A 19,029-nucleotide genomic window follows, 5' to 3' on the forward strand; every position below is an offset into this window, starting at 1 on the left:
TAAAAAAAAGAAAATGTAAAATGGAAGAACATTACTGTCAAAATTTGGTCAAAAAAAAAAATTGGACAGTCATTAACCCATGCAGAATACAGCCAAAATAACTTCATTTGCTCGAAGTTACAATTAAATCAACCAACAAGTATAATCCCATTGATTAAAGAAGCTTGAACCAAAATATTACAATTTTAGCAAAGCTAATACAAAATACATATAACAATGTCTTTTCATCATCTTAAGACCATACTTGGATCAATAAAACTGGACTAAAATTTTAAATTAATACTCTGTTCTTGACTACTTATAAAAACTGGCCACAATGCCTTATTATCTCCCTCTCTAATTAAGGGTTCCTTTAACAATATTAAATTTCTGTATTTTTCAGCACTTGAAAACAGATGAAATAGATTTTCAGTGATGTTAGAGAACTTAATGGTAATATGTGATTTCAAAAATAGGCTATGTAAGAGAAACTCACTCTGTAGAAGCCCTTAAAAACACTTCAAAAAGGAAAGCAGTATGCTGTTCTGTCTAGAAGAAAGATAATGCAAGACATGAAAGCATGCCATTTAGTTTACACTTTCTAGTAAGCCACATTAAGTAGAAAAAGAAACACATGCTACTAATTTTAATAGTACATTAAACTCAATATATCTAAAATGTTCATTTCAATACATAACCAATATTTTTAAAATACTTATAGTAAGTGATAAATATCCTGTATATATTTAACCCTTAAAGCACACCTATGTTTTTGTGTTTTGAAAGTCTTGCTATTTAGTTCAGGCTGAGCTTGAACTCACTATGTAGCCCAGACTGGCCTCAAACTGATGGCAATTCTCTGGCCTCAGCCTCCCTAGAGCTAGGATTACAGGTGTGCACCACCACACCTAAGAAGCACAACATCAGAAGATCTACAACAGAGGTACACCTGAAAGTCCAGTTTAACTATCAATGCAGTGCATGAGAAAACACACTAGCATCAATTACACATTCATATAAAAGAAGGGTGAGCCGCTGGTTTACAGTTCAACAGGTGAAATGCTGTCAGAAATTTACTGGTTCTTTCCTAAGCAATACAAGAACAGCAGCTAAAATAAGTTTAAAAAAAAAAAAAAAAAAAAAAAACCTAACATCTCAACATAGGTTATATGCCAGCACCACGCCAAGTGCTTCTTTATTCACCTATTCCTAGTAAGAATCCTAGATGATTCTTATTCATTCTCATTTTGGGGGTATAGGAAAAATAAAGGATCAGAAAATTTACCTTGCCAAGATCACAACATAGCTAATACAGAAATGTTTGGCTTTGAACATCAAAGCCGCTAATCTTAATCAGTACTTTACATTGCCTTTCTAAAATAGTAATAAAACATGTGAGGCATCTCTTTGATGCCAGGAACAGAGTATGTTTTAAAATCTCTGCTGAATAAAGAAAAGTGAGCAATTTTGAACAATGAAGTACCTCACAATGAAGCACATAGCAGCTATGAGAGGATTCAGTAAGACTGCTATGTGCCAGGCGCCACTCTAGATGCAAAAAACCTAGCACTCAACAAAACTTTTGTCTGTTTCATGCAGTTTAAATTCTAATGGTAAATCTTTAAAAGATTTTTAAAAATAAAAAAAAAACAAAGAAGGGATATAAAGAAAATAACATTAAAGATTGACTGAGACTAAATGTGTTACTTCAGATTGGATATTTAGACAAGGCTTCCCTGAAGTGAATTTTTTTAAACATGAATGACAACAGAGATCCAGCCATGCAAGGACCTGAAGACACAGTTCCAGAACAGGGAAAAAATAATTCAAGATTCAGAAATACTGTTAAGGACTCCAGTATGACCAACACATAGAAGAGAGAAAAGGGGTACTAGATAAAGTTGGGGAAGTAGGCAAAAGATCATAAAAGATTACAGGGCAAAAGAAGCACCTGGATTGAGATAGATAGATAGATAGCTAGATAGATAGATAGCTAGATAGATAGATAGATAGATAGATGCCAAACATAAACCACAGGACAGGAAGAATATATGACTAATAGAATAGATGAAAAAAGTTCTATCAGAACTCACTCATTTCCATCCTACCCACCACCACAGTGAGGGTTTCTTTTGGGGGTTACAATAGTATTTATAAAATCACAGACTAACGCCAGCCCCTGAAAGCAACTTGCCCTAAGTGCAGACTGCAGAACTCACACAAACACACACTTATTTCTTTAACCCTTCATGTAAGTGAAGCAAACCTTACGTATTCGTTATGCCCCACTTACCCACACCAGTTACCTGTTCTAACAGAAGCTGCTAGACCTTCCAACCTCTCTCACCAGCATCTTGGCCTACTGGAGTTCTGCACATAAATACTGATACGCCTGTCTTGTCCTCTCCTCCCCTTTCTCTAATCCTTGCTCCCAAGAAGTCTCGAAGGAAGAGTTCAGTCCACCAACTGTTCCCAGGTACTGCACCAATCCTGAAGCATAAGTCTTGTGTCAGATACTGCAATAGTTTTTGGACATTAAGAATCAGAAAGTCTCTGTTGTCTGTGTAAAATCTGTGGGGTGAAGGAACTACACTTATGAAAACAAACTGCATAATGATTGCAGCACACAAGTTGAAACCCAGAGTGTAATTCTACAAAAACATGAGTGGCTCAAAAATACGAGTGGCTCAAACTCCAAATGTGGCCTACAGTTGGAAATATAAAATTTTTCATAAAAAAAAGTCTGCACCTAAGGGCCGACCTGATAGCTCAGCGGACTAAAGTGCTTGCTTAGGCAGAGCACAGCAGCCAGGGTTTGATCTCAGGTCTGGGTCTGCCGTGCTGGTGCCAGCCCCACCTGTGGGGCGCATTGAGATGGCGATTGAGACTGGGCGTGGTGGCCCACACCTGTAATCCCAGCACTAGGGAGGCTGAAAACAGGAGAATCACTACGTAGTGTAGGCCCTATAGACCCTGCATTAAATACGGGGGTGAGGGGGAGACACTAAATACGGGGCAGGGGGACAAACCTCTGCACCTCTTCTTGCCCCCAACAAATAGACCTCTCAGAGCCAAAGTGATTTAAGTTCAGTCACAATTTTCTTTATACTAATTATCTGTATATATCCTTACTTTCTGTGCAAACAATACTCCCACTGAGTCTATTAAATGTTCAAGTAGAAAGCTGACCAACTTAGAAAAGAGGTATGATTGTAGGTAAAAACCAAAAGACCACTTCAAAATCCTAAAACTTGCCAGAGTGAAGTGAAGTTGACCATTAAGTGAAAGAACAGTTGTTGGACAATAGAATGTTTGTAGTGTGTCCCAGTACCATCCCATAGATCAGTGGCTAAATTCAGTGAAGAAATAATCTAAAATGAAGGAGTCACCACCTTAATATAGAGAGCAAACTTGTCATCAACACAGCACCACAACTTGACCTTAGGTGCCTCTTGACGTAATGCAGTAAAACTATATAGCTTTACTCCTCAACACCAAAAATGTTCAACCTTAGTCGAAGCAAGCCTGAACTTCTACAAGAAATAGCAGAGAGAATACTTCTCTCTCTTGAATGATAGCATGAGGAGCTTACAGAGCCCACCCACAGCAAAACAAATTCACTGATGAGAATTATAAAAAGCAGCCAAACTCCACAAACTGTCATGTGAGCAGAGCAAATGGAGAAACACATGCAAGAAATACTAAGCCTTGGTAAGAACAGCAAGAATCTGTGGCATATGAGCCAGGAACACTTCCCCTTACTCCAGTGAGACAGAAGCTTTACCCTAGCTAGGCAAAGCTAAGAACACCAGGTTCTTGCTCAGCCCCACTCCAAGCCTAAGGCTGCAATCTCTCCCAGGACTCAGCAGTCAAGCAGTGTTTCCCACTCACTTCAGCTAGTGCTACAGCAGCCCTGTCATAGGTAAGCAGAGTCAGAGATCCGGAATGCTACCAAGGCACTACACCTGGGTCAGGGCTGCCAAAAGGCAGCAGGTCCAATGGGCTGAACTGTGCCCACACCAGCAGGTTCAAAATGCAGGGGTACCAAACCAGGAATAATAACTGCTAAAGACTTTAATACTCCACTTTCAAAAATAGATGGAAGAACTGGGAAGAAAATAAGTTCCAAACAACATTATGCTAAAACCAGTTCTAACAGACATTTATGGAAGACTCACCCAAAAGCACAGATAGCACACATTCTTCTCAAGTAACACATGGAACGTTCTCCAGGATAGACCATACACTAAGCACAAGACAAGACTCCATCAATTTAGACTGAATCATACAAGACTCTGAATCATACAAATATGTTCTCAATCACAATCAATAACAGAATGGCATGTGAGAAATTCACAAATGTGCCAGCCATGGTGACGCACAACTGAAATCCCAGCATTTGGAGGTTGAGGCTGGGCATCACAAGTTTGAGACCAGCCTGGACTACACAGTATGACCCTGTCTCAAAAGGAAGGAGAGGAAGGGAGGAGAGAGTAGAGGAAGGGAGGGGAGGAAATGGGAGAGGAAGTGAAGTCAGGGGAAGGAAAAGGGAGGGAAAAGGAAAAGGAAACAAAATTCACAGATCCATAAGAATGGAACAACACACTTCTATATAACAGGTCAAAAAAAAAAAAATCACAGGGAAATGATACTTTGAAATGACTGAAAATGGAGCTAAAATACCACAACTTAAAAAAAGCTAGGTGCCCTGTGCAGCATAGGCCTATGTTACCAGCAGCTGGAAGGCAAGGGAAGAAAAAGCAATGAGTTGGGTTAGTCATGGGGCAGACTTCTAGACTCTGTGATTAATTCATGATCCATACTGGGAGCATGGAAGTGAGTGCTGCTGGGAGTATGGGCGTGCATGCTACACCAGGTCTGGGGCAGATAGCCTGAATGCAACATAAGAGAGACTGACTTGCTCTCTGTTGCTGTTGTTGCTGCTACTCTTCCCTTTTGCTCTTGCTGTTTTGCTGTTTTCTGCCACCATGGACCACTGTCCTCTACCACGTGCCACTCTGTCTTGGAGTCAGCTGAGTATGGACTGAAACCTCCACTAACTGTGAGCTAACTAAATCTTTCCTTCCTTAATTTTGGGTGTCAGATATTTTGTCCCAGCAACAAGAGAAAAGTAAGTGAGACAATGAGGCAGCATAGGCCTGTAAATCCAGCACCCAGGCTGACATAGGAAGATTGCCAGGCATCCATGGTCAGACCGGGGCTACACAGTGAGTTCAAGCCCAGCCCAAGATCTTGTCCTCTCAAAAAGCCACACAGAATAAACTAGGAATAAAAGAAAGTTGCTTAAATAAAGTATATCTATAAAAAACCCACAGTTAACATCATAATAAATACTGTGGTTCTCCCTTAGATCAGTAACAAAACCAAAGTGTCTACTCTCTTTACATATTCAACAGTGTGCTAGAGATTCCAGCCAAATAAATTAGAAAAAGCATCCAAATTAAAAAGCAAAAAATAAAGCTATCTCTATTCACAGGTGACATAATCTTGTACAATGAAAATCCTAAGGAATCCATTAAACCATCAGAATACATTATGGTTGTAGTATATAAAAGCATATAAATATCAGTTGTATTTCCAACAATAACCTGAAAATTAAACCAAAACAATCCTACTCATATCTACAAGTCATATTCTTTTTTTTTTCTCCATAATTGAGAAACAAATAGCAATGAGACAGTTTCAAACCAAATTGGTAGGACAGTTTCAATAATTAACACACTACATACATTCTTCCTAGTGGTTAATAGCTGTACAAGATGCGGTCATGATAACCTATTTACAAACACCATTAGAACAAATCCCTCTATTTATTAAGAGAATGTAACTATATATCTATCCTAACCACTATGAATACACAGATACAAAATGGATATTCATCTGTATCCCCTTTTTTTGTTAAGTTCCGTTATTTGAATATTATAGGTGTGTAAACTCAGCAAAATATTCTAAAAGAGTCCAGTAGCCCATAATAGTATCGGGTCTTCCACTTCACTGGCAATGTCAGAAATTGTTGACCTGAGTCCCCTACAGCTCAGCATAACAGCATGGCTTTACTTCTTATATTTCATTTTTATAATTTTCTGCTGGACGGTTAAGACCAAGGTAAAGCAGGACCTATGCAACAAAAGTTGTCGCTTTTGGGTCTGATAAGGTCAGTAAAATCCCCTCAGGATTTATCCTGAGATCCTGTACCTCAGATTGTAGAACCTTTGTCAGTGTCAGCCATGTGGATGAGTCACAGCCACTGCTTGGCCAATATGCTCTCTGTGAAAGCCTGAGAGAATGTTTTCTCTCCATGTGACTCTCATTAGGCATACAAGTCATATTCTTTACACAAATAATACTTAGGAAAAATTAAGTATAATTTTGTACATTTTAAAATGTTACAAAGTATTATTGAAGGAAATTAAAGACGCAAGTAAATGAAAAGACATCCCACATGTATAATTGGAAGATATATACATTGTTAAGAAAGCAAGTTAGGGCCAAGGAGATGGCTCAGTGGAATAAGCACTTCCCTGGCAAGTGCAAGGGCCTGAGTTCAATCCCCGGTTCCGCCAAACAAAAAAAAAAAAAGAAAAAGAAAAAGAAAACAAGCTGATCTACAGACTCAATGAGGTCCTCATTAGCATCCCTTCTGGTTTTTCTTTTGGCAAGGAATAAAAATTGATATTAAAATATGTATGGAAATGCAAGGATCCCAGAGAGAACAATCTTTTTAAAGATATATATTAGAAGAGTCACACTTTTCGATTTCAAAATTTACTGCACTGCAAAGCTACAGTAATAATGATAGTGGGGCTTGCATAAGGACAGACATATGTGTCAATGAAACAAAAGTCTAGATATAAACTTTCACATTTAAAGCCTACTAACTAGGGCCAGGGAGATGGCTCAGTAGAATAAATGCTTACCTGGCAAGTGCAAGGGCCTGAGTTCAATCCCCAGTTCCGCCAAAAAAAAAAAAAAAAAGACTGTAAAGCCTACTGACTTTCAAGAATGCCAACACAATTCAGCAGAGGACTACTCTTTTCAACAAATGGTGCTAGAGCAACCAAATATCCACATCCAAAAGAATACATGGAACTCTTCCTTAGACAATACACACATATTAACTCTACTAGAGCATACAGTTAAATGTAAGAATAACATTGTAAACCAGGCATGGTGGCACTTGCCTGTAATCCCAGTACTCAGGAGGCTGAGGCAGGAGGATCACTGAGAGTTCAAAACCAGACTAGGCTATTCAGTAAGTTCAAGGCCAGTCTGAGCTATATAGCATGACCCTCTCTCAAAAATAAACAAAAAAAAAAAAAAAAACCACTGTAAAACTCTTGTAAGAAATCTAGGAATAGATCTTCATAACAGTATTATTTTCACTGTTACAATGAAAAACCTGAGGCTGGGTACCTTTATAAAGAAATTCATTTAGTTCACAGTTTTTAAGGCTACAAGTCTAAGATCAGGAGGCCCCACTGGGAGCACACGTAGGAGTAAAAGGTCACATCACAAAACAGACACCAGAGAGCAAGTCAGATCTGCCATTGTAACAAACTGCTTCATGAGAGTGCATAAATATCTGAAGAGCTCATTAATCTCACATGTGCTATGTTATTCTCTTCTGAGAATATCTCCCACAATGACCTAAAGACCCGATGCTAGTTATATATCCTTAAAGTTCCACACCATCTCCCAACATTACCACCTGAGAACAAAATTTTCAACACATAAGCCCTTAGGGGCCATGCCACATCCAAACCATACCAATAACCTGGAGTTAGACAAGTGTTTTCAAACACAATCACCAAAACACAAGAAAACAAAGGGGAGTTGGGAGCACATGAGTTCACCAAAATTCAAACTCTCACCAAATGACATCACCAAGAATATAAAGACTACCCAGAGAATCAGAGAAAATTCTAATCAAGTATCTAAGGGACTTGAATGCAGAATATGTTTTTACAAATATTTACTTCTCAATAATGGAAAGATAACCCAATTTTACAAGTAGACAAAAAATTTAAACAAGAGCTACACCAAGATACAGAAATGATCAATAAGCATGTGAAAAAAATGCTTATTAGCATTAGGGAAATGTAAATAAATCAAAACTACAATGACTTCATACAATGACTTTATACTACCATGGTTATAATCAGAAAGCCATAGAATAGGCTGAAGGCTTGTTTCTGTGATACAGCACTTACTTAACACCCACAAGTGGCTCAACCCCCAGCACTGGCAAAAGAAACAAAAATAATAAGAGGAAACTGGTAACGAAGAAAAATTGGAACCCTATGTATTGTTGGTACAAAGGTAAAAATGGCAAGTCTCTTAGGAAAAGTCTGGTAGTTGTTCAAAATGTTCAAGGAGATAGAATAAGACAGTAATTCCACAGATAGCGAATGTGATCATTATTTATTTGATACAGGGTCTCGTTATGCAGTTCAGACTTGTAATGATCGTCCTGTCTCAGCCTCCCCAGCACTGGGATTACAAGTGTGCGCCCAACTTTGGGGCTAGCATGGCACGGGACTGACATGGCTCACAGTACCAGGGATCCAACGTGGGTCCTTGTGCTTGCCAGGCAGCACTTAGAATGCCAAGCTATCTCCCCAGCCCAACATCACCATATTTGTTGATCATCCCTTGCATGTTTTGCATTTAATAACATTTTCTACATATTGGGTAAAGATATCTCCATATACTTTATTTCTATCTTCGTGTTAATCAAAAAGGGCACTGATGTATTCCCTATGGCATTTCATGTCGATTATGAAAAATCCACATAAAAAAACAGATTGGTCTGGGTTTTTTTTTGGGGGGGGTATCTACAGGGTATTCAGGGTCTCACTACTAGATCAGACTCGTAGTGATCCACCTGTTTACAGCCACCCAAGAGCTAGGTTTACAGGTGTGCGCCACCACGCCCAGTCTCAATGTCTGTCTCAGCATGACCTGGGGGTGGGGCCAGCACAGCAGGCCCAGGGATCAATCCCCTAGCCCCTGCACCTGCTTGCAGGCGCCTTAATCCACTGAGCTATTTGGCGGGCCATTAGACTAGTCTATTTATTTAAAAAAAAAAAAAAAAAGTAGGTAAGTGGTCCCATAGCTGAGGGCAGGGGGAAGTGGTGTGAGTGCTGATGGAATATGGTTTCTATCTAAAATAATGAAAATATTCCAAAGTTAACTGCAATGATGATTGCACAATTCTGAATACATTAAAAATATATGCTGTCCAAAGGTAAATTTTTTTTTTTTTTTTTGCTCGTCAAATGCCTTCAGGGCACTTTTTGCGGGCTGGAGTGTTGTGGGGATCGAACTACAGCAACCTGAGGCTGACAGCTTTGTGGAAGCAGCCACTTAAAGAACTGAGCTAGGGCCAGGCCCCCAGGTAAATTTTATAGACTGAATTATTGCTCTATTTTAAAAATCCATTTTAGAGAACAGACATACATATATGTAAAAACAAAACATATATCAAGAAGGTATTTCCAGAGAGAGGTATTTCCTTGCTTTCTCTTTTCCTAAAATATTTCTAACTTCTCAACAGCTAAAAGTTATATTTTTTCTTGTTAATCACATATCAAGAAACCATGGCAATATATTAAAAATATCATATGGAAGCAGGAAATATGATCAATAATTGTACTGTCATCATAACAGCTCAGGAAAGCTTATACACTTCGTCCTCAGGAACAAAAGTAGGTAACAGTTCCATCACACTGTCAGAATGTTTACTGAGACAATTTTCCTCTCTAGAGACTTCCTAGTCTTGTAATGAAACTGCAGTCTTAGCACTGAATAGTCATCTTTACAAGGCACTTACTATTCTTTTTTTTTTTTTTTTTTTTTTTTTGCACACAGGACCGGCACTTAATATTCTTATTATTTGGTATTTATAAAGACAACAGTTTGAAATATTTAATAATCTGGAAAAGATCAAAATAATCAAAAAGAATTCTAATTTATTATTTACTTGTATACACTGCATTTCCATGGCATAAAACAAAAGTAACTTTTTGTTAGCCATACACAGTGTCTTTATTTTCATTTCTGAGTCTTCTCCATGACATTTCCCATATCAACTTGTTTCTTTAGCAGATAATGTGCTATTTTGACTACCACCTATAAGGACGTTAAAAAAAAAAAGCATAACTGCAGCACCACCTCGTGGTAAAAAATAAGCACCACACCCTAAAGAGCATGCACCAGGCATGTTTTCCCCTCAAGGAGGGTTGAAGAGCAAAACTCTGGACACTGCACTGGTCACTAAGCCAGAACAATCATCTGGAAATGCAGTACAGTCTTCTAGGTTCAAGCAGATAGCAGAAAGAACATCGAACTCTTGGAAATAAACGAATTGGCATTTAAAGAGTAATTTTTAATGCAAGTAAAGTTGAAACATGAAAATAAATACATCACATTGAGGCAAAGCATTACAACCAAAGAACTTTTTCATAGCACTGTCTCCCCTTCAAAGGATAAACGCAACAAAAGTACTCCTGGGCCAGCAGGATAGCTCAGCAGTCTAAGTGCCTGCTTAGGCAAGCACGGGGACTGGGGTTCGATTCCTGGCACCACATGCCACCCCGCCCCCGCCCCCCAGGGTACACTGAGCAGTGACTCTGTGCCAAACACATGAATTATTAACTAATTTAAAAAGAAAACAAACATACTCTGTAAAAATGTGAAAAGCTATGAAGAGATTTAGTCAAAGTAAATAGGAAGCAATGTAATAAAAGGTAATAAGGTAAGCAATATTTTAGTATAAAGGAAGCATAAGAAACTGGATGAGGAACAGGGTAGTGATATGAGGAATGAAATCACCTAGTGATCCATCATAGTATTCTACATTTAAAAGAAGGATGGATGTTCAGAAAGCAGGAAAAAAAAAAAAGCAAAATGCAAGCTATTAGAAAAGTCGCACTGAGAATCAAAAGCTCTAAATTTTTCCAGAAGAATGGACACTGAGTGAATAAAAAGCCAGAGATTAGCCCAGTTGACAAAGTACAGGAGCACAAAGCATTTAGCATACAGCACAGGAGCCTTCCCACGAAGGGATGAAAGGAAGATATGCATTGTTTCAGTAGTGTAAATTCCTGTAAATTACATTATTATCTGCAGCCCAAGTCCTCCAAGGTACTGTTACATGTAATATATTCCTTAAAACCACAAATGACATCACCACCACCTTCTGATACATGTTTAACTGTAGATAAGCATAAAAAAATCCATCAGTTAAAAAAAACTACTGATTATGCTTACTGATTTTACTTTTATTTTTGTGCTTCTTTGAAAGTTTCCTTTTTGATATAAAGAAAAAGGAAGGAAAAACTATAAGCCTCATTTTGAGTAAAATGAATTGGAATAACAACAGAGTCTAAATTCAATTTAATCCACTATACTCCCTACATTTTTGTTATTGTTTCAGTTGTTTGACAGTCTCACTTTGTAGTTCAGCTGACCTTGAACTTGATCTGTGGCCCAGGCAGACCTACAACCTTCATCATCCTGCCTTAGTCTCCTAAAGGTTAGAACTATAAGCATGCTGTTGGGAGCACAGGCATGCATGACCATGAGTGGCTTTATAATCCATAACTGAAGCATAGTCAAAAACTTTTGGATGCCACACCTGTAATCCCAGATACTTTAGAGGCTAAGGCATTAAGATCATAAATTCAAAGCTATCATGGGCAACTCAGCATGGCCGTGTCTAACAAAAACTCAAAAAGAAGTTGATGATACAGCTCATCAATGGAGCATACTAAGGTTTGATTCCCAGTACCACAAGAGGAAAAAATAAAACTCACCCCTGAACCCCACATCTCTGATCTTGAGAACCTGCAAAAATTTTTTGCACAAAAAAACTACTACCTGAAGGGCTAGCCAGATAGCTCAGCAGATTAAAGCGTCTGCTTAGATGGACACAGGGACCAGGATCATATTCCCCGGCTTACCATGCCACCCCGCTACGGGATGCACTGAGATGGCGATTGAGACAACAGGAGGATCACTAAGGTATGATCCATGTAGTGAGACCCAGCACACCCTATACTAAATATATAAAAAAATAAAATTTTAAAGAAGCAATACTATTATCTGATATTTTAATATGTGCAACATGTTTATAGTTCAGGCTCTTGGCTAAAATTTAAGGTCCATGGACTTCTATTTGTTCAAAGCAATATTCTAGAACCTAGAATAGTACCTGGAACATATGAAAATGATGAATAAATAACCGTTAAATAAATCTTCTAAATAAATACCAATCTCTGCAAAAAAAAAAAAAAATCACAAAAAGTACACAAACATCTCACTTTTCAAAATTACTCAGTCTACCTTCAAAAGAATGTAGCATCCCTCCCTTAAAACCTCCTGTAACTCAATTTACATTTGCAGTATGTAGCCTCTACTGGTCAGGCACTATCCTGAAAGAAATATAAATAGCGTATTTTTGCATTCAAGTCTACAGAAGAAAAGGAACAAACAATTACAATATAACATAGAGGCTGTGATGACTGTTTTTGGTGAAAAATAATAACAGGAGGATCTAGCTTACCCTAAGGAATGTGGGAAAGGCTTCCCAGAGAAGAAAGCAGCACCTCTGCTGGGTCCTAAAAGTTAAGTAGTGATTACCCAAATGAGTGCATGCTATGAATTGCTGGTTATTAGATAGGTAAAGGTACTTCTAGGCATACAGAGGTCTTAATTTAAAAAAAAAAAAAAAATACTAACTTGAAAAATTGTACATATTTCAGCACAAAACTGAAGAACAAGGCAAATGGAACAGAACATGAGCAAAAGCTGAGACAAAAGCAAGTAAGGTCTGAATCACTAAGGTCCTTATTTGCTAAACTAGATAACTGGGATTTTAATCTGAAGCCTTGCACAGAAGGACTGCAGAACACTACCACAATCTACCTACAGAAAAGGCAGAGTAAGGAAGAATGGAATACATGCTTAGAAATAAAGAAATCATTAAGGTTTACACAAAAACCTAAATAAAGGCCACGGATGTAGCTCAGTGGTACAGCCCAAGGCCCTGGGCTTAATCCCCAGTGTTGCCTCCAAAAAGATATAAATATTTATATAGTTTGAGGGTAGAAGGAAGAAAAGTAGCACATAACATAATACGTCGAGCTTCTCTAAACGGTACGTGTAAGGATCATAGGAAGAAGAGAATGCCAAGAAAGACAAAATATATAACTTTTGACACAAACTTAAGGAATCTAAAAATTATCACAATGCATCAGGATTGAAGAACAATCTGTACTAAAAACACAGATTTGAGGATCATCAAATTATAGAAGTCATCAGAGATGAACCCATTCAAAGAGAATCAACTAAGGGAGAAGAGAGCAGAAGATAGTATTCCAGAGTAAAACATCTCATGGGGTCAGAGAAAAGACAAAAATAAACCAAATAATGGCTAAGATAAAAGAGGGAGATGGAATACGACATCCCAGAAATGTAAGAAGAAAAACTGAAGGAAAGTTAAAATGACAAATGTGTAAAAAGGTTCTATTGGATTTAGCAACTTCAAAGTATTAAGAGACACAAAAAAATGAACATAGATAACTTTTTAAAAGTACAGGAAATAATTACAGCTAAAGCTGAAGAGGAATCTAAGGTGAGAGTTCACTTATGATGAGAGAGACTTTGAGTGGACTGCACTTTGCGGTTTTGTTTTGTTTTTTTCATGTATTTGGTACAGGGTCTCACTACGCAGCTCAGTGGTGGCTCAGCATGCGCGGAGGTAAGGCCAGGGAGAACCCCAGTACCTGCGCTTGACTAAACTTAGGCAAACACTGAGTCCAGAAAGCTATCTCGCCAGTCCTGAGTGTACTGTTCTTAAACACTTACAAGTTAGTGCCAGTTAAGAACGACAGAGTGTGCCAGTTGGGGTGGTGCATACCTATAATCCCAGCACTCAGGAGGCTGAGGCAGGAAGATCATTGTGAGTTTACGACCAGCCTGGGCTACATGGTGAGCTCAAGACAAGCCTGAGCTACATAGCGAGACCCTGTCTCAAAAAGAAAAAAAGAAAGAGTAACAACTGAGTATTATATCATGAATTGAGTTCCAACAAAATTCATGCTGAAATCCTAACCCTAGTACCACAAGTTATCTGGAGACAGGTTTTTAAAGAGTTAAGATGATGAAGTGCTACGCTGCTCCAATACAACTGATGTACCGTGCTTATAAGAGACAAAGTGCATGTACAGCTATGTGATGTGCATCTTCTAGCCCTGGACAGAACAGGAACAGGAAACCAGCCCTATGTGCACTTTGACCTTGGGCTTCCTAACTCCAAACTGTGAGAAAATAAATTTCTGTCTTCTAAGCTAACAGTCTGTGGTACTTCATTACTGAAGCATTTACAAACTAATACATGGATGAAACACTACTTGTAAGTAAAAAATATTCTGAACACAAGTAAAGATGGACATAGGCTATTTGCAGAAGACAGAGAAAAAAAGCAGTGGAGTCTCTGCCTAATGTATTTCACTTCCTCTGAAAAGTACAAGGATATATTACCTACTAAAAGGTGAAAAGGAAACCACATGTTAACAGTGACTGCAAGAAACAGCAGTTGGTAAGGACAATGCACTGTTGTGCTACCTGTCCAGTGGTCAATAAATGTTGCTGAATCAACATTCAGCTCTCATTCATAAATTTTGATTCAGTTTAAAAGAATTCTAGCAGTGATTAGGAAAACCCAGGAATTAGAATTCTGGGTCATGAATCTACATGTGTGACCTCTTGAAAGTCATTTATTATTTCTGGGTCACAGTGTTTTAACCAGATAAACCAGACTTCATAACCAGATAAGTTCACTTCAGATTAAAACAAATGATAACATTCACGCAGGCTGGTGCATGACCTCAATTGTCAATTTTTACCAACCTAAATAGTGCATATCAAGCTTTAATAAACATTCACGTCATCTGGATATCTCATTAAAATGCAAATTCTGATTCAGTGGCTGTCAAATTAAATCTGAGATGGAGTGTTTCTACCAAAATCTCAGGGGATGCTACGTATCACATCTGAATATGAAGGATGAGGAACAGATTCAAGTAAAACTTTAAAAAGCTTATAATTATGCGCTATCTGTAATAGCGCTATCTGTAATAGCTTGTTACTCAGAAAATCAAACCAGGACACTCCACTCACACCTGCACTGAACACAAGACCATTCCCTAAGATGCACTGAAATGAAACAACAGTATTAAACTGGTGTAAAGAAAGAAATCCCACCACTATCAACACGACTAAATTAGGAGACGTGAGATTAAGTACAGATACACATAAATATAACACAATGGTAAGTAATCAAACATTAACTTTCCAAAAAGGTATAGTTTTAATCCCAGAAAAGCTAGCAATACATATTTTTTCTGGGCAAATTTTTCAGTGTATTTTAAAGGCAACATGCTAGGCTTAGTGTGCACTGTGGTTTGATTCTGAAAGTAAACATAATACCACAAAATCTAAAGATTTTTCTAAAAATTAATGAATTTTTACCTATTTGTTTAGATCCCTCAATAACATTAGTGAAATGAAATGCCTTTATGAGAATTTTCTTTATCTTGGGGCTGTAATATATAGCCACCACCTAATACCACAATTTTATCGTTTCTAGTATACCCAGGGCTAGATGTCATCATGAAAAATTCCTCAATCTCACTGCGAGCAATAGAAACATATTCTAATTTAACAAAACACTTTCTCAGTTTAAGAAAAAAAAAAAAGAAAGAAAAGAAAATGTCATGTGATAGATGCATCATACAGCACTGCTGCTGCCCTTATCCTGAGGCCTCTGAACTGAATCTAAAATAAAGTGAAATGAAGGACAGAAATCCCTATCCACGGAGCAAAAACCATTATGCTATCAATTGCTCTTCCATATTCCCTTCTGAAGAATAACTAAATCTCCAGGGCTCCACCGCATTGCAACTGGGCTCTTTTCAACTGTAGTAGGGGGGAGTATGTCAATTGCAATGCTGGCCACCAAAAGAGAGTTTACCAGTTCTATGTCAAATAATTCTGGCATAAGATTTTCTCTCATTCACCACCATGTCACAAAAAGAAAATGACAAACGCAAAACACTTCAAAACAGTTTTGCTGAATCACAAAGGATCCCCCAACATAAAGTTGTAGAAGTCAGAGTTGAGCGTTGGCAGTCACACCTCAGCATGAAGCACCTCGTGGAAAACGCATAACTTCATTCACTTTTTATTTAAAGCAAGAAAGGGATCCATGTTTAAAACTTTCACTGTACTGCTACACTATTAACAGCCAAATTGTGTATGATATAATCCTATACAACGGTTTATAGCACGCTACATCCTCACAAAATTTGCACCACCTATACCCCAACACCAAATAAATGTACCACCCTGGCCCCCAGCCGCAGCCACAATGGCACCCTCGACTCTGCTCTGCCTGGCACATCGCCTGGCATCCCGCATCCGGATTCCCACACAACCCCGCTTCCAGCTGACAGCCTGACCCGGGAGGACCCTGCAAATACGGGTTCCCGGGGTCCCACGGCGAGCCAAGCCCGCAGGCCGCCCTCGCCTCGCTTACTGTATCCCTCCCCTCCCAGTAGTCCACGTTCTTTCCTGGCCTCCCGGGTCTCCCAAGCCAGCCCTTTCCTCCACTCGCAGGCGCTCTGCGGCTCTCGGGCCGGGGGCCTCACCGCTTGGTTTGGTCCGGAATGGCCCGGCCCTCCTGCTCCCACTTCTCAACACGAAGTGGCGTCAGTTAGTCCCGCGCCTCACACTGCCAGTCCACACGCTGCCGCCTGGCGATGCCGAAAGAGCGGCTCCTAGGAACGCGCCATATTCTGCGTCGCAACTCCAAGCGACAGCGGCGCGCCAATATTACGTCACAGACTCACACCGCGCTCGTGAAAGGCGATAGGCAAACTACGGGAAGCGGAGGGCGGGGCTTGCTCTTCGAACTGAAAGGCGCCGGTGTCCAAAATAAGCTATGTGCGCCTGCGCAGTGTAAATTGCCGGGAGCCAGTGTTAGCGGGATCTGTAACCATGGAAACCACAGGTCTGCGAAGCCCTATTCAAAGACTGATTGAAGCTTTAATCAATGCCCCTTTGCCTTTCCTTTTGTAGATATCAACTGCTGTTTCTACGGGTCTGTCACAGCAGCGAAAAGCTACTAAAAGAATCTCACCCCATCGGTAAGGCCTCCCTACCTCAAGTATTTATTTTTTCAACTTCTTGAACTACCCTGGCGCTCTACTTCAGAGCAATAGCAAGAATGGAAAGATTTTAAAAGACCAATCTGCTCGCTTCTGCTACTAGCCAGCTTAGTGACCTAAAGTTTTTTTTGTTTTTGTTTTTGTCTTTTTATCTTCAAAGACAAATTGAGTCAGACATAATAGTACACGCCTATAATGGCAGCGTTTGGGAGGCTGAGGCAGGAAGAGCGCCACGAATCAGAGGCCAGCCTGGGCTACATATTGCGTTCAAGGCCATCCTGAACTGTGTAGGAAGCCCCCATCTCAAGAAAAAAAAAAAAAAAAAAAGACTTGTGGAGAGAAAGAGTATGAATGGGAAAACACGGGGAGAAAAGATTATAAGTAAATAATTTTTTCACAATAAATACTTATCGTTAGACAATGTCCCACCTACTGCTGATGAAAACAGTTTAAAGATCTTTACGTGAATTATCTTAATTCGCAGAATGCTATCAGGTAAGTGCTTTAGTTGGCCCATTCACAGACGAAAGTGAAGCACAGAACAGTCAAGAAACCCACCTGAGGTGAAGCCGCTAGTAAATGGGAGCGTTAAGATTTGAAAGAGAGAGAAACAGATTTGAACCAAACAAAAGCAAGCTCTGTATTACAAGTAAGTTTATCATGCAAAGCTGTTTTGTTTAAAATAGATAAATAAATACATAAAAATGACCTAAACCACCATTAGAGGGAAAAGATAAAATCATAATACATTGATATATAAAGTTCAACTTGGCCATTTTACAATTATGTTGAAAGGCATTTGTTGCCACGATGATACATTTCAATTCGTTGCAAGCTGAGTTGGTTACCAAACAGTACACTCATAAACTTCCATCTTCAGAAATAAATGCCACTTATTAAAGGGTTTTCCACTTTTTAGATGAGCTTATGAGCCCTTTTTCTTTGGCTTAAACTCTCTTCTGATTTTTTTTTAAAGATAATACATCGCAAACGTTAGGTATGCATACAACCAGAGAGCTCTTGTTTAAAACAGGTCCTGATGCTCTGCATCTGAGATGCTATTATAGACAGCTAAGTTAGAAATTAACGAGCAGAGAAAGGTCTCTCCAAAGAGTCAGTAAAGAAGATGTGACACATCACAGCTGTGGTTGGAGAGAAACTGCAAGGAAGCCAAGCCTCCAGGCCTCTTTAGAAACAGAGGAACAGCTTGAAATTGTCCTATCATTAGACCACCTGGTTCAGTGAGCCTTGCTAGGCCAGCAGATGATGCAAAGGTAGGTGACCAGAACACCCTGGCCCATATTCCTATCCCTTCCTAACTTCTAGCATAGATCAATGCCTTTGATCTACGTTAGAAGTTAGAGATCAACTGAAATCAGTGATGCGCACCATACACCCCCACTAAGTACCTTGCTTCTCCATTGAATCAATATCAGCCAACTACTCTAACCTCCTAGGCTGGCATCATCCTGATCCACAGTGGTCTGACACATGGTCCTTTGCGTGTATGAAAGCACTTGAAGAACCTCAGACCACTTTCAGTCGCCCTCCTGTCTCTCAGCTTGCTCTCAAACTTTTCCTACTCTTAACCTCCTGCCCTCATATCCATTCTTCAGGTACCAAGAGACATAAACTCAGCACATTTGACCTCCAACAGGTTCCAACATCTAACTTCTCTGTGACACTATGGCCTGAGAATCTTCATTTCTAATGAGTTTCCAGGGAATACCAATACTGCTGGTTCATAGATGTTACATTAAGTAAAATGGCTAGTTTTAAATTTTATTTTTTTAATTGC

At 39.1% G+C, this 19,029-nt stretch overlaps 1 protein-coding gene across 2 annotated transcripts in view; it reads right to left on the reverse strand.

Moving 5' to 3' along the window:
• Positions 1 to 16,900, reverse strand: part of Ipo11 (importin 11) — a 219,016-nt gene extending 202,116 nt beyond the window's left edge. For both annotated transcript variants that reach the window (XM_004623057.1, XM_023707125.1), the window contains exon 1: positions 16,713 to 16,900. The gene's annotated coding sequence lies outside the window, so the exon portion shown is untranslated. The remainder of the gene's footprint in view (positions 1 to 16,712) is intronic.
• Between the last annotated feature and the right edge of the window lie 2,129 nt (positions 16,901 to 19,029).

The sequence above is a fragment of the Octodon degus genome, unplaced genomic scaffold (genome assembly GCF_000260255.1).
Source record: "Octodon degus isolate 3935 unplaced genomic scaffold, OctDeg1.0 scaffold00001, whole genome shotgun sequence".
Lineage (NCBI taxonomy): Eukaryota > Metazoa > Chordata > Mammalia > Rodentia > Octodontidae > Octodon > Octodon degus.